Raw genomic sequence first — 23,097 nt, forward strand, 5'->3', positions numbered from 1 at the left:
AATTGTGACCTAATTAAGACATGCCGTCAATTCTTAAACAAACTAAAACATTTTGTGGAGGACCTTACCATCATTGGAGGTGACTTTAATATTTTCTTGGATCCTTCTTTAGATGCATCCCTGGGCCAGAGTCAGGAATCTAAATCACTCAAAAGCTTTGCTAAACATGCTCTGGTCTTTCCAACTGGTCGATGTATGGAGGATACTACATCCAGAAGTAAAGGATTATTCGTATTATTCTCCTTTACATAATACATATAGCCGTAGAGACTTTTCATTAATTAGCCATCACTTGCTTACATGGCAACCTACATCTCAGATAGGAACTGCTGTATGGTCAGATCATGCTCCTGTATATTGTAATCTGACTATACCTGACTCCACCAAGGCTTCAGCTGTCGGAACTCAAATGCTAATCTGCTGAAAGACTCACTCTGTGTCTCAGACCTTCTTGAGACTATAGAGTCCTTCAAATATATGAGCATGATGAAACTGCCTTACCATTTAAATGGGAAGCACTCACATGCGTCCTCAGAGGGATACTAATAAACATGGATCCAGGTTAAAAAGAGAAAGCAACTAAAGTCTCCCATTTGCTTGAGCGGATTGATCGCCTTAACAAACAACATAAACGATCTGCTTCCCTCCAGGTATATGCAGACCTGCTTAACTCTAGAAAGGAGTTAAGATGGTTTCATGGATGGGGTATTTGCAAATATTATGTAATTTCAGGGCACCTACTTATGGAAGGAACCAAGTGGAAGCTTCCATTCTCGGTACTAGATTTAGGGCCTCCTCAAGAAAATCACTTAAAATGTCCTACACTAAAGTTAATATTAAAGGTGTGGGATAGGGGTAAAAATATTCTGGGAATTGGAAAATACACAAACTGTTCTACTTTATGGCCCAACTATAACTTACCAGAGCTACAGAAACTAAAAGATGTTAGTGAGTGGGAGGATAGGGGTATATGCATCATGGGTATGTCAGAAGTGACAGACAGTCGCCCTGTAGTTGGTTGCAGAAGATCTCTTCATTTGGCATTACAGACACCTTCTTAGATGTCTCACTCTAGGACCCAGTGGCTACCTCCCTCTAGCTAATTGACACCCAGGCTGGGTGTTTAAATACTGACTATTGCTAGAGGGAGGGGCCACTGATATTCACATGACCCCTTGTGAAGGCTTGGAGCTGGTGCAGTCTGCTTGCTTCCTCCTGGAGCTGAGAGGACGTGTTGCAATCTCTCTGAAGTCGACTCAAACTAAGCTAATTCCCCCGTGTCTGTCTCTCCTTGCTGTCTTTAGTGTTTAGTGGGAACTGACTAGCGCTCATTCCCCCCTTCCCTATACAGGGCCAAGAGCTAGGGAAATACAGATTTTAGGCTCGCGATTGGTGAAAAACCAATATAGGGATGTCAGTGGAGACAGGGTGATATCAGATCAGCCTAGGAGGTCTCCACTCCCCCCTTTCCCTAGAGTCTGGGCTCCCTTTGCCCCTTCCCTTTGTGTTGCACTAAGTCTTTCCCACACCTTGCGTGACAATATGTTTGGTATCACAACTCTTGAGGGATGGATTTTTCAAGAGTTTTGAACAAATAAAGGCAGATTTTAACCTTCCACATAGGAAGTTTTATCAATATCTGCAAACATGTCATGCATATAGCACACAACTTAGGATAAACGTCATACTGATTTATAGATATCACCCAATAGATACCATTTCTACAGCAGTAGATACAAAATGTCTAATATCCCTTATTTATAGGCAGTTACTGGCCCTACGTTTGGATAAATATCCTTTGAAAACTAAGACAAAAACGGAGCAGGATGTAGGTCCCGTATCTGAGGAGCAATGGAGGGAAACTTTGATTTGACACTGAAACTTTCATTGTCAGAGTAACAAAGATTGTCCCAAATTCTTCTCATTCATAGGGTATATAGATCCCCAAGTATTTTTTTTTTAATTTGAATACAAACGGATCACACATGCCCTAGATGTGGTCAAAATGACGCCCACCTGATGCATATGATGTGGGAATATTGGTGACTACTGGAAGGGGGTGATCGCTCTTGTACTATCTGTATCTGGGATACAACTTCAGTTTGAACCTAAAATCTGTATCCTAGGACTCCTGGGAGAGGACGTAGACCGAGACTCCTATATGGAAATAGGTGGCTCAAGAATATTATTCCAAGCCAGAAAGTTGTTGGCCCTACATTGGATAGACAATTCTCCCCCAACGATATCAGAACTAAAATCCAGGATAAATAACACTCTATGCTTGGAAAGTGGAGCTTATATAAAAAGGAACGCTCTCAAGAAATTCATACACAAATGGGAGCAATGGTTAATTACCCCAGGTATTGCTTCAGAAAACCTCAGAAATACTATAGTCCATTTCCTTACAGTAAGAGTTTTTATCCTTATATCCAAAGTGTCAGCAAATAATCATAGTCTCAGTCCACACAATTGTCCCTTCTTAGATATATTCTTTTTCTTTTGATGTCCCAATAGTGAAAAAAAAAGCCGTCAGGAAGTATTCAGATATTTATGTGCAAATGTAAAATTACTATTCCAAAACATTGTACTATAGAGCGATATTGGGATTTATATCATTGTAAACCGGTTCTTGTATTGTTTAATTGGTTTTTCTTTCTTTTTATTGTTTTTCTCACAAAGTTTGTATGACAAAAACAAAATGTTGGTAATTCTTTGTTTTGCTCAATAAACACGATCTGGTTGGAAAAAGAAAGGAGCGAAGCTCTTTAATAGATCAAACGTATACAAAATATCAAGATCACATGTGAAGATACTCGTAGGAATTCGCAGGTAAATGTGGTCGCTCATTGACAAGGAGGTTACATCCACACGTGTAAAGGACATGCGTATCCAACATAAAACAAGCACCCGGGCAAGAAACTCATAACCCCACTGACATAGCTGACGCATTTCATTGCTGTTATAGCTCACTATATAATATTCATGGAAAATACCACGACATGCCACCTAATATTCTTGAAACAAAAATTGACAAATATATTATGGACACTGCCGTTCCTTCCTTACAGACCCCTGAGCAGGAGATACTAGACAAAGCTTTCACTGAACAACAGATAGGAGAGGCCAATAAATCATTCCCTATCGGGAAGAGCCCTGGACCAGATGGATTCAATAATAGATTTTATGAGATATTTGCACCTCAGTTATTACCATTTTTAGCCAAAGTGCTCAATAATATTTCAGAAGACTCCCCTTTACCCCCCAATCACTTGAGGCTCATATAATGGTTTTATCAAAGTCTGGAAAAGGCACATGATTAAACCCTCCCTTCCCCTTCCCTCTCCTCCTCCCCCCTGTTCCCCTCCCTTATCCATTCCTCCCACTTTCTGGTGGTGGAAGATATAAAGTTGGATAAGTATATTTTTATTATGCACCTGATGAAGGCTGTAAGCAGCCGAAACGCGTTGTGTAAACCAGTGTTTTAATAATATTTTATTTTTAAATTAATGCTCATTGAGGAAATCAAAAGAGACACCGTCCTTGATTCAGTCGTGACAACAGAAGACTGTGCTGATCCTGGTCTCCATTTCTGATTCTTCCACTGTGGGAAACTCCTAACCAGGCCAATTTTTACAATTCTGACCAGTGTCACTTTATGAGGTAATAACTCTGGAACGCTTCAATAGTTTTTTCATGACATTTTGTACTTCATGATAGATAAAAAATTTATTCGATATGACTTTCGTTTCTTTGTGAAAAAATCGTAAATTTGTCAAAATTTTGGCAAATTTAGCAAATTTCAAAATTTGAATTTTCATGCCCTTAAATCAGAGAGAGATGTCACTCAAAATAGTTAATAAATAACATTTCCCACATGTCTACTTTACATCAGCACAATTTTGGAACCAATATATTTTTTTTTATTAGGGAGCTATAAGGGTTAAAAGTTCACATTTTACAACAAAATTTACAAACCATTTTTTTTAGGGACCCATATCAAAATGAAGTGACTTTGGGGGGCCTTTATGACAGAAAATACCCAAAAGTGACACCATTCTAAAAATTGCACCTTTCAAGGTGCTCAAAACCATATTCAAGATGTTTATTAACCCTTCAGGTGCTTCACAGGAATTTTTGGAATGTGGAAGAAAACAATGAACATTTAACTTTTTTTCACAAAAATGTTACTTTAGACCCATTTTTTTTATTTTTGCAAGGATAACAGGAAAAAATGGACCCCAAAATTTGTTGTGCAATTTCTCCTGAGTAAGTCGATACCCCATACGTGGGAGAAAACCACTGTTAGGGTATGTGCCCACGTTGCGGATTACAAGCGTTTAGGCTGCGGAATTTCGGCAGCGTAAACGCTTGTGAAACGCTTGGTAACCCGCACCCCATGGTCCCCAATGAGAAGCCGTAATTTCAATGCCCATGCTGCGGATTTTTCCGCAGCGCTTTTGATGCGCTAAAAATCCGCGGTATGTCCATTAATTTTGCGTTTACGCATGCGGAATTGCCTTGTCAATGCAATAAAAAACGCAAGGCAATTCCGCATGTCCCAAACGCATCATAAACGTGTGTAAAACGCTTGTCAAATTACGCAAGCGTTTTTCTGGGGAAGGACATGCAGAAATGAAGCAGAAATTTTCTGCTTCATTTCTGCAACGTGGGCACATAGCCTTAGGGCGCACGGCAGGGAAGGAGCACCATTTGACTTTTTGAATGTAAAATTTGCTTGAATAATTAGTGGACACCATGTCTTGTTTGAAGAGCCCCTGATGTGCCTAAACAGTGGAAATCCCCCACAAGTGACCCCAGTTTGGAAACTAGACCCCTTAAGGATTTTATCAAGGGGTATAGTGAACATTTTGAATCCAGAGGTACAACACAGAATTTGATAACATTAGGTCATCATATTGAATAAGTTGTCATTAGTCTTGAGCGCAAGTGCTCGCTACTTGAGAGAGAGAATTGCAGTGTTCATATGTCCACCATATTAAATCAACTCCTATAAATATGACATAAGAACTATGGTATGATAAAATATAACATTTATTATCAAAATCAGATAAAATCACATAAAATGTCTTTAGAAGGAAGAGAACCACAAGAGAAGAAAGGTCAGGCTAGGGAGTATATGTAGATGAGCGTAGTTATTATTTACAGGAATGCCACACAAATGCGGTCACTTAATGAGTACTCTGCATTAAGATTTTGCAGTACAGAATAAATAAATAATTTCATAAATAAATAAATAATGAGGTATGTAGAGAGAGAATGTAAAGTGCTTAGTGCATGATACCCTGCTCCACGCTACCCTGGATGTGACCAATGATATGAAATGTAATATTGTGGACATCAACAGTGATGTCACTGACAATCACACAGAATTATATGCCAGAAGTCATCAGAGCAGGTGACATACATGATTAATACTGTTTGGCATGCATGACAACAGATGAAAAGGATATCCTCGTCAAAGCCAGTGGCGAAACGCACGTTGGATCCGGTCAGCACTCAGGAGGTTAGTAATACCTATCATTATTTTACATTATTTGCCACCTTTTCATCTGTTATCATGCACTAGGCACTTTACATTCTCTCTCTACATACCTCATTATCTATTTATTTATGAAATTATTTATTTATTCTGTACTGCAAAATCTTAATGCAGAGTACTCATTAAGTGACCGCATTTGTGTGGCATTCCTGTAAATAATAACTACGCTCATCTACATATACTCCCTAGCCTGACCTTTCTTCTCTTGTGGTTCTCTTCCTTCTAAAGACATTTTATGTGATTTTATCTGATTCTGATAATAAATGTTATATTTTATGACACCATAGTTCTTATGTCGTATTTATAGAAGTTGATTGCTCGCTACTTGAGTTTGCATCGGGTACTCAGGTATGCACCAAGTATCGCGGGTGCTCGACTGACATGCTCGAGTCCCCAACCCCACGTTTCATGGTTGTTAGACACCCAAATAAAACATGCGGGGATTTTTGGGTGTCTAACAACCGTGAAGCATGCGGGGCAGAGACTCGAGCATGTCACTCAACCACCCGCTATACTCGGTGCATACCCGAGCACCCGATGCAAACTCAAGTGGCGAGCACTTGCGCTCAACACTAGTCGCCATATCGTCATTTTTTTTTTATTTATGTTTGAAAAAATCCTAACCCCAACCCTAATACAACCCTAACCGTAACATTAACTCTAACCATAACCCTAACCCTAGCACAACCCTAACCCTAGCACAATCCTAACCCTAGCGTTTATTTTTACACCGTTCCTCGTGCAGTATAAGTGAGTAGACGACTTTATTCTTCGTGTCGGTGCGATTATAACGATACCAGATTCGGGTTTTTTATGTTTGGCAGCAGTCACACACTAAAAGACGCTTTTTTTTGCAAAGACTTTTTATTGGTACCATTTTCGGGCAAATTACATTTTTTGATCGCTTTCTATTCCGATTTTTGGGAGGCAGAATAAACAAAAACCAACAATTCAGGAATTGTTTTTTTTTTTTTCTTTATGCTGTTCCACGTGTGGTAAAATTAATAAGGCAGCGTTATTCTTTGGGTCAGTACGTTTACAGCGATACTACATTTACATTTTTTTTTTTATGTTTTGGCACTCAAAGGCTATATGCATACGAAGCGTTTTTACTGCGTTTCCGCTGATTTTTTTCCGCCGCAGAAACGCTATGAAAAAGCTTGTTAATAGGTCTGCCAGGTACAGCAATGTTAATCCGGACGTGTTGTGCACATGATGCGGAAATGTCCGCTCCATTACCATTACCATTGTAGTAAAAACCGCAGCATGACCATTGTTCGGGCATTTCCACCATAAATTCGCGCCCATTGACTTGCATTTAACCGCAGTAAACCCACAGGTATAATATCTACACTTGCGAATTTGCTGTGCTTCAATTAAAGCCAATGGGCGCAAATTTGCGCTGTAAACACGATGCGGGTGGTACCCGGGTCGGGAGAGGAGGACTACAACTCCTCTCATCCGACCGTCGCTCCCGCTGATAACAGCGAGAGCAGCGTGGCTGGGAGGAGAAGTAGTCTGCTCTGCCCATCCCGCATGCCCACGGTAAAAAAAAAAGTAACAATTAAAAAAAAAACCTTATACTCACCTGTCCAGCGGTCCCCGGCAGCGATCCGATGCTCCTGGCGGCCAGCGTTACACTGCGGGAACGCGCTCGCTCCCAGCAGTGTACTGAGCTGCCAGAACCTGCGGTGACGTTAGCGATCAGCTGATGCTCACGTGACCTCCCCGTGGGAACATTCTCAAGAATGCTCCCACGGTGGTAAGTTCACCGGGGCTGATCAGCTGATCTTCAGCTGATCAACCCCAGTGACCTCCTGCAGCTACATGTATACTGCCAAGAGTGATTTTACACTCCTGTCAGTATACACTTATGTCTTCCAAAGCAGTGACATCAGTGATTGCTGATGTCACTGCTGTAGAAGTGACCCGGATCGCCATGGGACAATCGTTGGCGGTACGTGGACTGCGTCGTTGACGATGGAAAGGTGAGGGATATGGTTGTTTGTTTTGCCTTTTTTTTAAGAAGAGCGATGGCTTCGCGGACAGAGGGTAATAAAAAAAATTGTAGAACCGTGTGTTTTTTATTTCATTAAAATACTTTATTCTGGTTATGTCTTTTATTGAAAAAGCTGCAACCATTTTATTATGTAGTTAGTAATGGGGGCGTCTTATAGATGCCCTCCATTACTAACCTGGGCTTCCCGTCAGCCATCAATACAAGGCTGACGTGTACCCCAACCCCATTACCCCACTCGCCACCGCTACAGGGCAGTGGGAAGAGTGGAGGCTAAGCTCCAGATTTGGCGCATCTTATGGATGCGCCATTTCTGGGACTGCAGACGGGTGATATTAATAACCGCGGAGGGGGCTAGTATTCATGGCCCCTTCCCTGGCTATTAATATCAGCCCACAGCTGTCTGTTTAGCCTTCGCTGGTTAGATTTTATAGGGGGACCCCACGTCAATTTTTTTTCTGGAGTCCCCCTGTAATCTAGCCAGTAAAGGCTAAACAAACAGTTGTGGGCTGATATTAATAGCAAGGGAACATTGTTGGCTAATGGCCCCTTCCCCGGCTACTAATATCAGCCTCCAGCAGTCGGCTTTCCCTCTGCTGGTAATAAAAATTACGCCGGAGCCCACGCCATTTTTTTAAAATTTTAGGCTCTGTGCACACGATCCAGATATAGCAGCGCTTTGGACGCATGCTTTTGCTGCGTCCAAAGAGTTACATGTTGCATTCTATTGAACGCAGGTAGATCCGCATGTGTTCACTGAACCATGCAGATTTACCGCATTCTATACATTCTAGTGGTCAAATTTCTGTTGCGGAGACTAGCGACTCAGCAAGAGAATTTGACATGCTGCGGTCCTGAAAAAACGTGCCGCATGTCAGTGTCCACGGATGATCAGCAGCCTCTGATGCACGCATAATGGACATGGGATTTCTAGAGATCCCATCCACTATGCTGTAACATCTGGACGCTGTGGGTTTCGCGCTGTATAAAGACACAGCTTCTCCTAATCGTGGCCACATACCCAAAATCACCCGCAACCTGTCAGTTTCTGTAGCAGAAAGGCTAGTCTCCACTGCAGATTTTGACTGAAGTGTCATTATATGCGGTGGATACACATGTACCGACATCAAAAGTGCGGCATTAGAACACCGTGTTTTGGGCGCAACGAAAATGTGCTCCGTCCAAAGCTCTGCTGAGTGCTCTGATCGAGGGATGTAGCTGCTAAGGAACCAGCTGTGAGCAGCCGCATAAATTATATGAATAGAAATGCTAATGAAGATTGGGTGAATAGGATTAGCTGACACCTAGCTCTTTTCATGACCAAACCTAATTAAAGTAAAGGAAAGAGTTAAATAAACACACAGACACAGAGTAAACACTTTATTTGCAATACAACTGACACATTCTTTAATCATTAAATTAACCAATATACTCACCCCAGTTCTGAAGGTAATCCAAGGGTTTAAGCAAATAACTTTATTTAGCTCCATAAAGCATTCACTGATGTACAAAAACGCTTAAAAAAATACGTCAAAAACACACAGAAATTCCGCATGCATTTTTGCTGCCAAGGAGATGCGGAAACGCACCGGAAATTTCTGCTTCAAATCCTGATCGTGCGCACATAGCCTTACACAATAAAAACTATTTTATATAAAAAATATTTTTTTTTGCACAGCTTTATTCTGAGAGCTATAACTTTTTTATTTTTCGGCTGATGGAGCTGTATGTCAGCTTGTTTTTTGCGGGACAAGATGACTTTTTCAGTGGTAGCATTTTTATTTACATTCGTCTTTCTGATTGCGTTTTATTCCATTTTTCGTTTGGCGGTATGATGATAAAGCATAGTTTTTTGCTTCTTTTTTTGTTTACAATGTTCACTAAGGGGGTTAACTAGTGGGACAGTTTTATAGGTCAGGTCGTTCTGGACGTGGCGATACCAAATATGTGTACTTTTTCTTTTTCATAATAATATTAATTTATGAGTACAGTATATTTTTATTTTTTTTTTATTATTTTTTTTATCATTTTTTATATATATTTTTACAATTTTTTTTTTCACTTTGACACTTTTTTGCACTTTTACACTTTGTCCCACTATGGGACTTTCATTTTTTGCAGGCTGATCGCTTGCATAGCATAGGGATGCAGCTGCATCCCCTATGCTATGCAGGCTGTCAGCGCTGCTGACACAAGTTAGATAGATTGTGCACAGTGCACAATCTATCAAACTTTCTAGTGCCTGGTTAACGGATGTCGTCATGACAACATTGGGTCACCATGGCAACGATTGGACCCCGTGCTCAAAGCACAGGGTCTGAGATCCAAGGTAAGAGGGGCGCTATTATCTCTGCCTGTCCCAGAAATGCTGCGATGGACTTTTATCACAGCACTTCGGGGATTAATGTGCTGGGAGCGGTGCAGGACTGAGTGTCAGCTATCAAAATCAGCTGACACCTGGCGGCAATCTCGCTCGCACAGCCTTTATGAGGGTGCGATAGCCAAGGCGTAATAATATGTACCTGGTTGTTAAGTCCCAAAGTGCAGGTACGTATTATTACGCCCTACGTCAGAAAGGGGTTAGTCACTCAGGTAGGTCCTTGTACTAAACTTCTATCTTGCATACACAAAGCAACACAAAGGGACTCCAGCAATGACCCTCTACCCTTTACTGGGGTTGGGAGAAGGAATTGGGTAGTCAAATTTCATAGGCGGATTGGCAAAAACATTCATACTCTGACACAAATTATGTATTGCCATGCTCAGAAGAAAAACTATAAGATTCTATCTACATGGTACCGTTGTCCCACTATGCTACATAGGATGTTCCTCTCTGTGTCAGACTTTGCAGGCGGTGTGGTGGCGCAGCTGGGTCTATGTTACATATATGGTGGGAATGACCATTATCGTCGGATTCTGTGGACTACGTCGGACCTGAATGCGTTTTTCTCGGTTTTAATAAATTAGTGAACCAGGAACAGTGTTGGGGAGTGTTTATTCAAATTAAATATTGTTTAGTCTGTTTTTTATTTTTGATTACTGAGTCAGTAATGGGGTTGCCCGATAGACACCTCTCCATTACTATCACCAGGGTTTGATGCCAGCTGTGATTTTTGACAAATCACAGCTGACATCAACCCCAAGATACTTTATACTGATTGTCAACGCATCAGTGCAACTTATGTGATGCTCCACTTCTGGGGCGGCTGTGGACTGGTATTTTTAGGCTGGGGAGGGTCCAATAACCAGGGTCCTTTCCAACCAGATATCAGCTCTCAGCTGTCTGCTTCACCTTTGCGGGTTACAAAAAATAGTGGGACCCCATGTTGTTTGCTTTAATTATTTATTAGGTTAAACAAGGCTAAACTCCCTTTAGTTTCACATAAAGGCTCTAAAGCAGAGGTCTCAAACACGCGGCCCCACAAGTCTCACCCTAGCAGAGAGGAGGAGTGCGCTGCTCCATAGTGGCTGTGGCCCTGCGTGATGACATCCCTTTGGCGCTGTGTGATGACATCCCTCTGGCGCTGCGTGATGACCTCACACCAGCGCACAGAGAGCGGAGGCGTGACTTTTCCCCCCATTGCTGGATTTTGCAGGTGACATACGCTGTGGCTGTGCGTGTACAGCAAGATGATAGCGCCGGCTCACATGCAGAGCGGACACCATCATCCGCTGAGGTAAGCTGTACATCACAGCTGACAACCTACTTTAATGGCCACGATTGGTATTAACACCGATCGCGGCCATTTAACCCCTTAGATACCGCTATCAATTGTGACAGCGGCATCTAGATGGCTATTTCAGGGGAGGGGCTTACTCTTAAGCCTATGGTAACCTGAGGCCAAGTAATGGCCTTTGGGTTAGCCATCTTTGGGGCCTGGAATATGCAGGGTCCTACATGTGAACTGTCAATATAAGACAGACAGACCTAATATTCTGCAGTACAGAAGTATTGCTGGATATTAGATCAGTGACTGTAAATTAAAAGTTAAAGCTACGTAAAAAAAAAATCTAAATAAAGTATGAAATAAAAGTATTCTGCTACTAAACTTGAAAGTGAAAAAAAAGTACACATGTGTGGTATCTCCCCATATGAAATGATCCAAACTATAAATCTGTACCATATCCCTGGGTTACTGTGCTTTCACATTACGCTCAATGTCCAAGTCGGGGCATACGTCCGGACCCCCCCACAAAACGGGATTCAGACATATGTGCCTATGGGACCATATACTGTAATGGTGCCGACAGAGCGAACGTGCGTTCTGCCGGCTTCATTTTCGGAAGTGTACACATACTGGAAGCAGACATTCAGATGCAGTCTATTATGTCTGAGTGTCCGCCTCCTGTAGGCGTGCACTCCCGAAAATTATGCACAGCACACGTTTGCTCTGCCGGCATCCTTACAGTCTATGGCCCTGTAGGCACATATATCCGTATCCCGTTTTCTTGTAGGGTTCGAACGTATGCCCCAACGGGGACATTGAACAAAAGCGTTTTTTGCCCATAGCAATAAGAAAGTGGGAAAACACTGATTTTGCAGCTTTTTTGGTGAATAAAACTGACTTTATTAAACGTACTGTAGATTCCTATAATCTCCACCAAAAAAAGCCACAAAACCTGTTTTTTAGGCCGGTTTCGCATATATTTCCGTTACCGGAGATATCCGTGTCCGTGAGCGTTTTACATGTTGCATCCGTGTGCGACCCATGTGCCGCATCAGGATCACACATACCAGCGCCTGAGAATCAGCGTACAGTTAGCGCTGTTCCCAAGCGCCGGATGCTGAACGCAGCCCTCATCATGATTCCTTGCCTGCGCTGCAATCAGCACCAGCAGGGACAAGGATGAGGGTAGTGGTAGTGTCTGCTCCCGCTGTGTCCCTGTGTAAAACTAAGCATAAAATAATAAAATCCATATACTCATCTCTCCTAGGTGTCCCCCGCAGTAATCCTCTGACGCCGAGGAGAATGAGTGGCTCCGGAGCTGAGCTCAGGAGACGTGTCCTGTCACTCACTGAGCGCAGCTCCGAAGCCGCTCATTCTCCCCGTGGAGCGCACTGACACATGGTCTGTGGAAACACAGACTCATCTCTCCTAGGTGTCCCCCGCAGTAATCCTCTGACGCCGAGGAGAATGAGTGGCTCCGGAGCTGAGCTCAGGAGACGTGTCCTTTCACTCACTGAGCGCAGCTCTGAAGCCGCTCATTCTCCCCGTGGAGCGCACTGACACATGGTCTGTGGAAACACATTGAGATGTGCACAGACCAATTCATTCATCGTGCATCGATGTCTCCAGCACGTGTGGAAACTGTCACCACTCGTACTGGAGATACTGACATGTGAAAGAGGCCTTATAAGCAAGAGCAAATTTTGGTTGCAGAGAAAACACTGCAAAAATGTGTGATCATAGCCTTATGATGAATAAAAAATAATAAACGCACCAAAAATGTATCTTTTCCATCATACTGTCAGAAAATAGAATAAAAAATGATCAAAAAGCCATATACCAAAAATGGTATAGCTGAAAACGTCAGATAAAGGAATAATCTGCAGGTAAATAGTGTTACAACGTTTCCTGGCAGCTTTACTAAAAGTTCAGCTACTGGGAAACTGAACTATATTTCTTTCAAGAGCCATCGGCTTTCAGTCATGCAAGGAGTTGCTTAAGCCTGCTGACTACACTATGAGTAGTAGCTGTAAGCACGCTCCAGCACTTGGGTTGCCAGCTCACTGTGCAGCGCATCTGTGCGGAGAAAATCAGAAGGTCTGGGGCGTGCTTACAGTATAGTGAGCAGTGCTGTGAGCCATGAATGTAACTTCTATGACTGAAAGCCCATAGCTCCCGGGAGGAAATAAGTTACTTCTATCCTGGTAGCTGCACTTACAGTAAGACGGCCATGTAGCATTGTAAAGATATTTACCTGCAGATTGACTCTATATCTCCAGGTAAATAGTGTTTTCTGACATTACAGGTTCTCTTTAATATTGACATGTATGGCATTGCTATGGTGAGAAACTACATAAAGAGATTATGCAGGACTTAAAGGGATTGTCCATTGCTTTTATATTGATGGGCTATCCTTTATAATGGCTGCAAATGGGTAATGCAAATCTACGCCTATTCAATAAGAGTGGATATGAAGTGCCCAGCCGTGCCCACTATGCAGTTGATGGAGCTGTGTAGTTCCCTCCGCAAGTGAGCACATACCACGGGCACCAGGAACTGCTGATCAGTGGGGGGAGCTGGATGTTGCATCCCACCGATCAGATATCCATCACCTGTCCTAATGATAGGCCATCAAAATAAAATTGTCTGACAACCCCTTTAATGATTAAATGGCCACTTCGTTGAATAAATCAGTGATATGAGATCAGTGGGGTGCGGGCGCCCGGCACACCCCTTTATCAGCTGAAAACTGCTCTGGCAGTGAACTAAGCAATGTATGGGCAGAGCACAGCAGCCTCATATATTGCTGAGGCCCCTTTCACAGTGTGTTCTTCCCCATGTTCATCGGTCCCGTCGGGGCTTATGTCCGAACCAATGTAAAATGGGATTTGGACGTATGTGCCGACGAGGCCATAGAATATATAATGGTGCTGACAGAGTCAACGTGTGCTCTGTCGTGCATCATTTTCGGGCGTATACACCTACTGGACGCAGTCTACAATGTCCGAGTGTCGGCCTCAAGTAGGCGATGCACGACAGAGCGCATGTTCACTCTGCCAGCACCAATATAGTCCATACTCTGCATACGCCCGCAGACTATGATGCATTTCTATGGGAGCAGGACGGAGTTGCTAACAGACATATTTTTCAATACACAGAGCACCTGTTTAACATCATAAATGGCATCGTCATCAAAAAAGCGCAAGATTGCTGATGAAAAACGAATATTTCAGGAAAAGTGGGAAAACTTATATTTTGTCACAGAGGTCGGAGAGAGCCCGGAGTCTGATTTGTCTTCAGTTTGTCGCAGCTTAAGGACTACAATGTGCATCGTCATTACATGACGCAGCATGGAGGACAGCATGGAGCAATGTCTGGCAAACAGAGAGGAAAAGCTTCAGCAGCTGAAAGCGTCTCTTCAAAAACAGCCAAACTTCTTCCCAAGTATTAACGGGTCAAGTGAAGCTTCTGGAAAAGCGAGTTACTCAGTAACATGATAGCAAATCATTCACGACCATTTACTGAAGGTAACAGATACTCCATACTGTGCCGTGTTCATTCGTGGGGTTGATGAAAACCTAAACATAACCGAGGAATTATTGGATTTATTACCAATGAAAGGGACAACGACCGGTCGGGACATTTTTAAAGAACTTGAAGGTTGTATTAACCCAGCAGGACCGCCATGGGATAAACTGGTGTCTGTGGTAGCGGATGGGGCACCAGCAATGTGTCCTGAAAACATTGGTGTTGTGGGATTATTGAAAGCAAAACGAAGCCAGCGTTCATTGTCAGGTCCTTTCAGTGCTATACACTGCATTCTGCATCAGGGGGCGCTGTGCAGAAAAAGTGTACAAATGAAAGAAGTTATGGACTTTGTGTTAAGACTGGTAACTTTATAGGGGCAAGAGGTCTTAACCATAGGCCGTTCACTTCATTCCTGTCTGATATGGACAGTGAATATGGAGACTTGCTGTAGCATACCGAGGTCAGATGGTTGAGTCGGGGAAGAGGGTTGAAAAGATTTTTTGCTTTGAGACAGGAGATAGATTTTTATGGCGCTGAAAGATAAAGACGCTTTCCAACTTTCCTTCCCAGCTTTTCTATCTGACTTAGCGTTTCTAACAGATGTCACAGAACACCTCAACGCACTCAACTTGAAGCTCCAGGGCCCAAAGCAGATGATTACAATGATGATTGCTGGTATAAAAGCAATCAGATGTAGCTGTCTATGTGGCCCAGCGGCTGCAGTCTGGTAATTTGGCTCATTTCTCAGCTATGCAGTCGCTGGTACGAGCGGAACCAGAACGCTTGAACTACTCTTCCAATATAATTTCTCAGTTACTACAAGAGTTTGATAGACGTTTTCATGAGTTTCAGGATCTTGGAGCTGAATTTACACTCTTCGCCACTCCGTTTTCCGTTAAGCTTAAACCTAGCAGTATTATAGTACAGTAATGTAGAATTGTTATAGTAGTTCAAATAAATAATTGTTTAACAATAATTTTGTACTGTATTAAATTTGAAAGGAATGCGGCCCGCCACTAAAATTTTATTTTATGTGCGGCCCATTTACTCTATCGAGTTTGAGACCCCTGTACTAGTGGAAGTCACGAGTGTAAGGGTTAAAGGGCGCCAGTAGTGGAAGACATAGTGCGCGAAACCGAAGAACAAGTAAGCAGACCTGCTGATCAGCACTGCAGTGCTGAGGCCGAGTTATGGAGAAATAGGGAGCGACAGTGCGCCTCACCAGTCCTGGAGTATATTACAGAGGAAGGATACTGTGTGGAAAATGCTTCATACTGTAAAGGAAACCTCCAGAACACTTTGTGCCCCCCGATATCCCTTGTATGCCGGGACGTTGCTAGGGTCCTAAAAGATCAGGGGCCAAAGCCCCAAAGTAGGTGTTTCCCCATACAACCTCCCCGCCACTTAAAAGAGGACATATACATATATAATTACAGTACACCATTGCCCTCTACCATCAACACTACACAGTGAGTACATAGTATTATGATATGACCATTGCCTCTACATAAAAAACACACCGTACAAAGACCATCTGACTTCTCACATTTCCAGCACCGTCCCCATCTATTCCCACCCTGCACAACCTCCCCATGCTGCCTGCTCTTCCGACGTGGAATAGGAACCTCAAGACTTCAAAAATTATGTCATTACTATGATTACCCTCCACCAATTAATCCTACAAAGACTGTGTGCCAGATAGAGGGGACCTATAAAAATAATAGTGTCCCATAGAAAGTAGTAAAGACCCCACTGTGCTACCTAGCAAGTAATAATGCCAGATATGCTCTTATGAAAGTTTCAATATTTGAAGTGTTCCCTCCAAGCAACAAATACCGTTGAGTATCCCCTTTAAGTAATAATGCCCCCTTAAAGCCACAATCAAACTACACCCAACTACAAAGTTCTTCTTCAAGTCTATGGACGATGATTTCAGGGTGGTGAAAGAAGAAATTTCTGATGATGCACCCATTTAAAATAAATAATGTCCTGAGTGCCCCCATATCACCCTGTATATTGTATGATGATCCATACAGCTCCCTATACCCTGTATGATGGTCCCCACAGCTCTGTATGCACTGCATAATGGTCCCCACAGCTCCCTATGCTCTGTATGATGGTACCCACTGTTCCATATGCACTGCATAATGGTCCCCACAGCTCCCTATACCCTGTATGATGGTCCCCACAGCTCCGTATGCACTGCATAATGGTCCCTACAGCTCCTTATGCACTGTATGATGGTCCTCACGGCTCCTTATACACTGTATGGTGGTCCCCACGGCTCCTTATACACTGTATAATGGTCCCCACGGCTCCTTAAGTACTGTATGATACTCCCCACAGCTCCCTACGCTCTGTATGATGGTCCCTACAACTCCCTATGCACTGCATAATGGTCCCCACAGCTCCCTATGCACTGCATAATGGTCCCCACAGCTCCCTACGCACGGCATAATGGTCCCCACAGCTCCCTATGCACTGCATAATGGTCCCCACAGCTCCCTTTGCCCTGTATAAAGGTCCCCACATCTCCCTATGCACTGCATAATGGTCCCCACGCTCCCTATGCACTGCATAATGGTCCCCACAGCTCCCTATGCTCTGTATGATAATAATAATAATAATAATAGTTTATTTTTATAGCGCCAACATATTCCGCAGCACTTTACAAATTTTAGGGGGGACTTATACAGACAATACAGAATAAGCATATCTCATATCGAACGGAGTGAGGGCCCTGCTCGCGAGCTTACAGTCTATGAGGAAGTGGGGGAGACACAAAAGGTAAAAAGTACATATATTGTATAATGCAGCCTTGATATACTGAATAGGATAAATAATAATACATGGACTGGTGCCCTGCCAGTATGTGTGCAGTCCTGACAGAGGCTTTTATGTGCATGGTTGGTTTGAACCCGAAGTTGAAGAAGATTTTAATATGGGGGAAAGCTGGGATGGACAGAGTGTGTTTAGGTGATACGCCAGTCTAAAGAAATGTGTTTTTAGGGTTCGCTTGAAACTGTGGGTATTGGGAATTAATCGAACTGTCCTGGGTAGTGCATTCCAGAGAATTGGCGCAGCACGCGAGAAATCTTGGAGACGGGAGTGGGAAGTTCGGATTATGGAGGATTTTAGTTTCAAGTCATTTGCAGAACGGAGGGCACGTGTAGGGTGGTAGACTGAGACAAGGGAGGAGATGTAGGGGGGTACTGAAGCATGGAGCGCTTTGTGGGTAAGCGTGATAAGTTTAAAACGAACTCTATATTGGATGGGCAACCAATGCAATGACTGGCACAGGGAAGAGGCATCTGAGTAGCGGTTGGCGAGGAATATGATCCTGGCTGCTGCGTTCAGGACGGATTGGAGAGGGGAGAGTTTAGTAAGAGGGAGACCGATTAGTAGAGCGTTGCAATAGTCAAGACGAGAATGAATAAGAGCGACAGTAAGAGTTTTTGCCGAGTCAAAGGTGAGAAAAGTCCTGATTCTTGAGATGTTTTTGAGGTGTAGATGACATGAACGAGCGAGTGATTTGATGTGAGGAGTGAAAGAAAGATCTGAATCAAAAATGACCCCAAGACAGCGGGCTTGTAGCTGGGGAGTAATGGTTGAGCCACAAACGGAGATGGTACCCACAGCTCCCTATGCTCCGCATAATGGTCCCCACAGCTCCCTATGCACTGCATAATGGTCCCCACAGCTCCCTATGCACTGCATAATGGTCCCCACGCTCCCTATGCACTGCATAATGGTCCCCACAGCTCCCTATGCACTGTATGATGGTTTCCACAGCTCCCTATGCATTGTCTGATGGTCCCCACAGCTCCCTATGCACTGTATGATGGTCTCTACAACTCCTTATAACTGGCATGATGGTTCCTACAACTCCCTATATCCTGTATAATGGCCCTCACAGCCCCATATATACAGTACTGTATGATGGCCCCCGCAGCCCAATATATACTGTATTATGGCCCCCACACCCACTTGTACACTATATTATCGCCCCTACAGCTCCCTTTATACTGTATGATGGCCCCACGGCCCCTTATAAACTGTATTCTGGCACCCACTCCCCATTTTATATAGCATGATGACTCCCATAGCCCCTTATAGTATGATGGCACCCACACCCCTTATATATACAGGTGCATCTCACTAAATTAGAATATCATCAAAAAGTTTATTTATTTTAGTTCTTCAATGGTGAAAATGAAACTCATATATTATATAAAGTCATTACAATCAAAGTGATCTATTTCAAGTGTTTATTTCTGTTAATGTTGATGATTATGGCCAGGGGCGCACATAGAAATCATGAGGCCCCATAGCAGAAGCTCTAATTGGACCCCCCCCCCCACCACCAAAAAAATAAAGAAATATTTGTCTGTGTCACAGAAGAGCCGATCTCACAACTTTCCAGCCTTTACTTCTTTTTTCTAATGTTCCTCCTACTGAAGTCCTAGATCCCTCTTTCATTGCCCCCATGAAGTATGATGCCAATAAAAGTGCCCCCCAAACACAGTATGATACCCCCATGGTGCATTCCTCCACATTAGCCTCTACATGAACAGTATAATGACCTTATTGTACCCCACTTCAACTCCCAAGGCAAAGTATGGTGACCCTAACACAGTATGATTCCCCCAACTGTGACTCCCACACAGCCCTCCATACAGTATAATGGGCCTACATACAGTATAATGGCCCACACTAGCCCTCCTAACAGTATAATGGCCCCACACAGCCCTCCAAACAGTATGATGGACCCCACACAAACCTTCACACCATATAATTGCTTTCATACAGTATAACGGGCCCCCCGCATAGCCCTCAAAATATCATAGTGTCCCCACATAGACTTCCATATAGTATAATATGCCACCCATAATCCTCCATATAGTATAATGCACCCTCCAAAATCCTCCATATAGTATAATGCACCCCCATAATCCTCCATATAGTATAATGAACTTCACATGGTCCTCAGTGGAATATAATGCACTCCCCATAGTCCTCCATACAGTATATTTCACACCCCAAAGGGTAAAATGCAGCCCCCATAAAGTATAATACACCACACAGTCCTGCAGTATTATGGGCACCACGTACTCACTGATTTTAAAATAAGGTATGTTTTAAATAAGACGACCCGAGTATAAGCCTAGGCCCCTAATTTTACCACAAAAAAACTGGGAAAACGTATTGAGTTGAGTATAAGCCTAGGGTAGGAAATGCAGCAGCTACTGGAAAATGTCACCATCCTGGTATGTATGGCTTCCTCATCACCAATCCTGGTATGTATGGCACCCCTCATCCCCCAATCCTGGTATGTGTGGCCCCCTCATCCCCCAATCCTGGTATGTATGGCTCCCTCATCACCAATCCTGGTATGTATGGCACCCCTCATCCACCAATCCTGGTACATATGGCACCCCTCATCCCTGAAAACCCTTTTAATCTGACTTTATAGAAAAAGTCTATATCCGGCTACTGTCCTCCCCTCATCAATCACAAAATATACCAAGTGTGAACAACTCCTGTCCCCAAATGAGGACTTGCAGGCGATCAGTTGATAGTCGGGGGTCTGGCAGTGAACACCCTCAGCAATCAGCTGTTTTTTGCTGGACGTAGTGGCCTCTGCAGGACACATGTGGTATTACATGGTGCTGTTTCAAAATAATATGTACAGTAATATGTAATACATGATATCTTGAAGTCTTCCAGAACAAGATATTGGCAGACAGGTAATGACTTATTACCCACCAGCCATTGTCTCCTTTATCACTCGCTAGTTCTTATACACATTTGGATGATTTCACATCTTCGTTGGAAGCCGTATTAGGAACCTCCATCGCAGATTTTATCATACAGGACGAGTTCTCAGCCAACAGCTATTTGGCCATTGTTCACATGACATAAGCCTATGTTATATACAGCAATATGCAGCAGGATACACGAGATCCAGGGAAATATCCAATCACCAGAAATGGGGTCAAGAATGATATGTGTGGCCTTCTCATGCCCCAATCCTGGTATGTGTGGCCCCCTCATCCCCCAATCTTGGTATGCATGGCCCCCTCATCCCCCAATCTTGGTATGTATGGCCTCTTCATCCCCCAATCCTGGTATGTGTGGCCCCATCACTGCACACACAAAAAAATAAACACTTATACTCACCTTCCTTCCTCACCTCTGCTCCAGAGCTGCTGTGTTCAGTCTGCCAGCTGCTCATGTTGGTATCTGAGCAGCGCGCACTCTCAGTTGTCGAGGTGAGCTGCTCCTGCTGTCGGCATATTCACTCCTCTCCACGCCGGGACTATGAGCGTTGATAAGTGTGAATATGCATTCTCTTTGGTAGCGGGCACTGTAAGCAGGAGCCACGGCTCAGCGCTCCTCCGTGCCTGCTAGTAAAGAGAATGAATATTCCCTCTTCTCCACGCCCATGGAAATGGAGAAGAGGGAATATTCATGTCCCTTTAGCAGCGGGCACACGTGGTAGCTACAGCAGCCGCTACTGAGTGTGCCCGCTCCTCCGCCGCCGCAACCTCCCACCCCCCCAATACTCACGGGCCCCATAGCAGTGGTGTGGCCTGCCACCATTGGTGGTACGCCACTCATTATGGCTTATAGCCAATGAAATCACAAAAGTCATTATCTCAGTAAATTAAAATACTTTATAACATCAGCTTGAAAAATGTTTTTAAAATCCGAAATGTTGGCCTACTGAAATGTATGTTCAGTAAATGCACTCAATACTTGGTCAGGGCTCCTTTTGCATCAATTACTGCATCAATGCGGCGTGACATGGAGGCGATCAGCCTGTGGTACAGCTGAGGTGTTATGGTAGCAGCCTTCAGCTCGTCTGCTTTGTTGGTTTGGTGTCTGTTATCTTCCTCTTGACAATACCCCATAGATTCTCTATAATAGATTCTCTATGGGGTTAAGGTCATGTGAGTTTGCTGACCAATCAAGCACAGTGATACTGTTGTGTAAACCAGGTATTGGTACTTTTAGCAGTGTGGACAGGTGCCAAGTCCTGCTGGAGAATGAAATTTCCATCTCCAAAAAGCTTGTCGGCTGAGGGAAGCATGAAGTGCTGTAAAATGTCCTGGTAGACGGCTGCGCTGACTTTGGTCTTGATAAAACACAGTGGACCTACACCAGCAGATGACATGGCTCTCCAAACCATCACTGATAGTGGAAACTTCACACTAGATCTCAAGCAGCTTGGATTGTGGCCTCTCCACTCTTCCTCCAGACTCTGGGACCTTGATTTCCAAAGGAAAATTGGAACTCTGGGACCTTGTTGATGGAGTCAATGACTGCCTTCTTGGCATTTGTAAAGTCAGCAGTCTTCTCCATGATTGTGGAGCCTACTGAAACAGACTATGGGACATTTTTAAACACTTAGGAAGCCGTTGCAGGTGCTTTTTGTTAATTATTCTAATTTACTGAGATATTGACTTTAGTGTTTTCATTGGCTGTAAGCCATAATCGTCAACATTAACAGAAATAAACACTTGAAATAGATCTCTCTATTTGTAATGACTCTATATAATATAGGAGTTTCACTTTTTGTATTGAAGAACTGAAATAAATTAACTTTTTGATGATATTCTAATTTAGTGAGATGCACCTGCATATGATGACTGTTGCCCTCAGTGGAATATATGTGGTGTCTATTTTGGGATATTTTAGTATACCCATGATGATCCTATAGACAGCCATTATACCTGGAATGGCCCCTTCCTTGTGTGCCTTGCTTTTTTTTGCTTACATGTCTAACAATCACATTTGTGTTGTGTCCCTTCCCCCATCATCCTATTTTTCAATTGCTGAATAAATATGATAGATTTTATACTCCCTGGACTCCTTTGATGGTCTTTTATCCTGCGGGGTTTTCTTTCATATATGGACTCGCTGTGTGGTGGTGATGGTAGAGGACATTGTGTAGCAGGATCATTTTGGCCTTGTATAGTAGTAATTTTGGGAATATTGGTCTTTGTATAGTGTATTTTAGATTAGTAACAGTGGTGTACTGTAATTATATATGTATAAATCCTCTTTTAAGTGACAGGGAGGTTATATGGGGAAACATGTACTTTGGGGCTGGGGTCCCTGATCTCTTAGGACCCCAGCAACGCTCCTGCACTGGGGAAAAGCAGGGTCTGGAGGCCACTTTAAGGGATGTGTGTCTGTGACCCCAGCAATGAAGGGGTGTGTCTCTATGGCCCCATCAATAAAAGGGGTGGTTGTGTGATGGTTTGTGTGTCCCTGCACTAATGGGGTGTGTGTTGTGTCCTCAACACTGCAGCACTGAA

The sequence above is a fragment of the Phyllobates terribilis genome, unplaced genomic scaffold (assembly GCF_046119375.1).
Source record: "Phyllobates terribilis strain yellow unplaced genomic scaffold, ASM4611937v1 Scaffold_49__1_contigs__length_9717188, whole genome shotgun sequence".
Lineage (NCBI taxonomy): Eukaryota > Metazoa > Chordata > Amphibia > Anura > Dendrobatidae > Phyllobates > Phyllobates terribilis.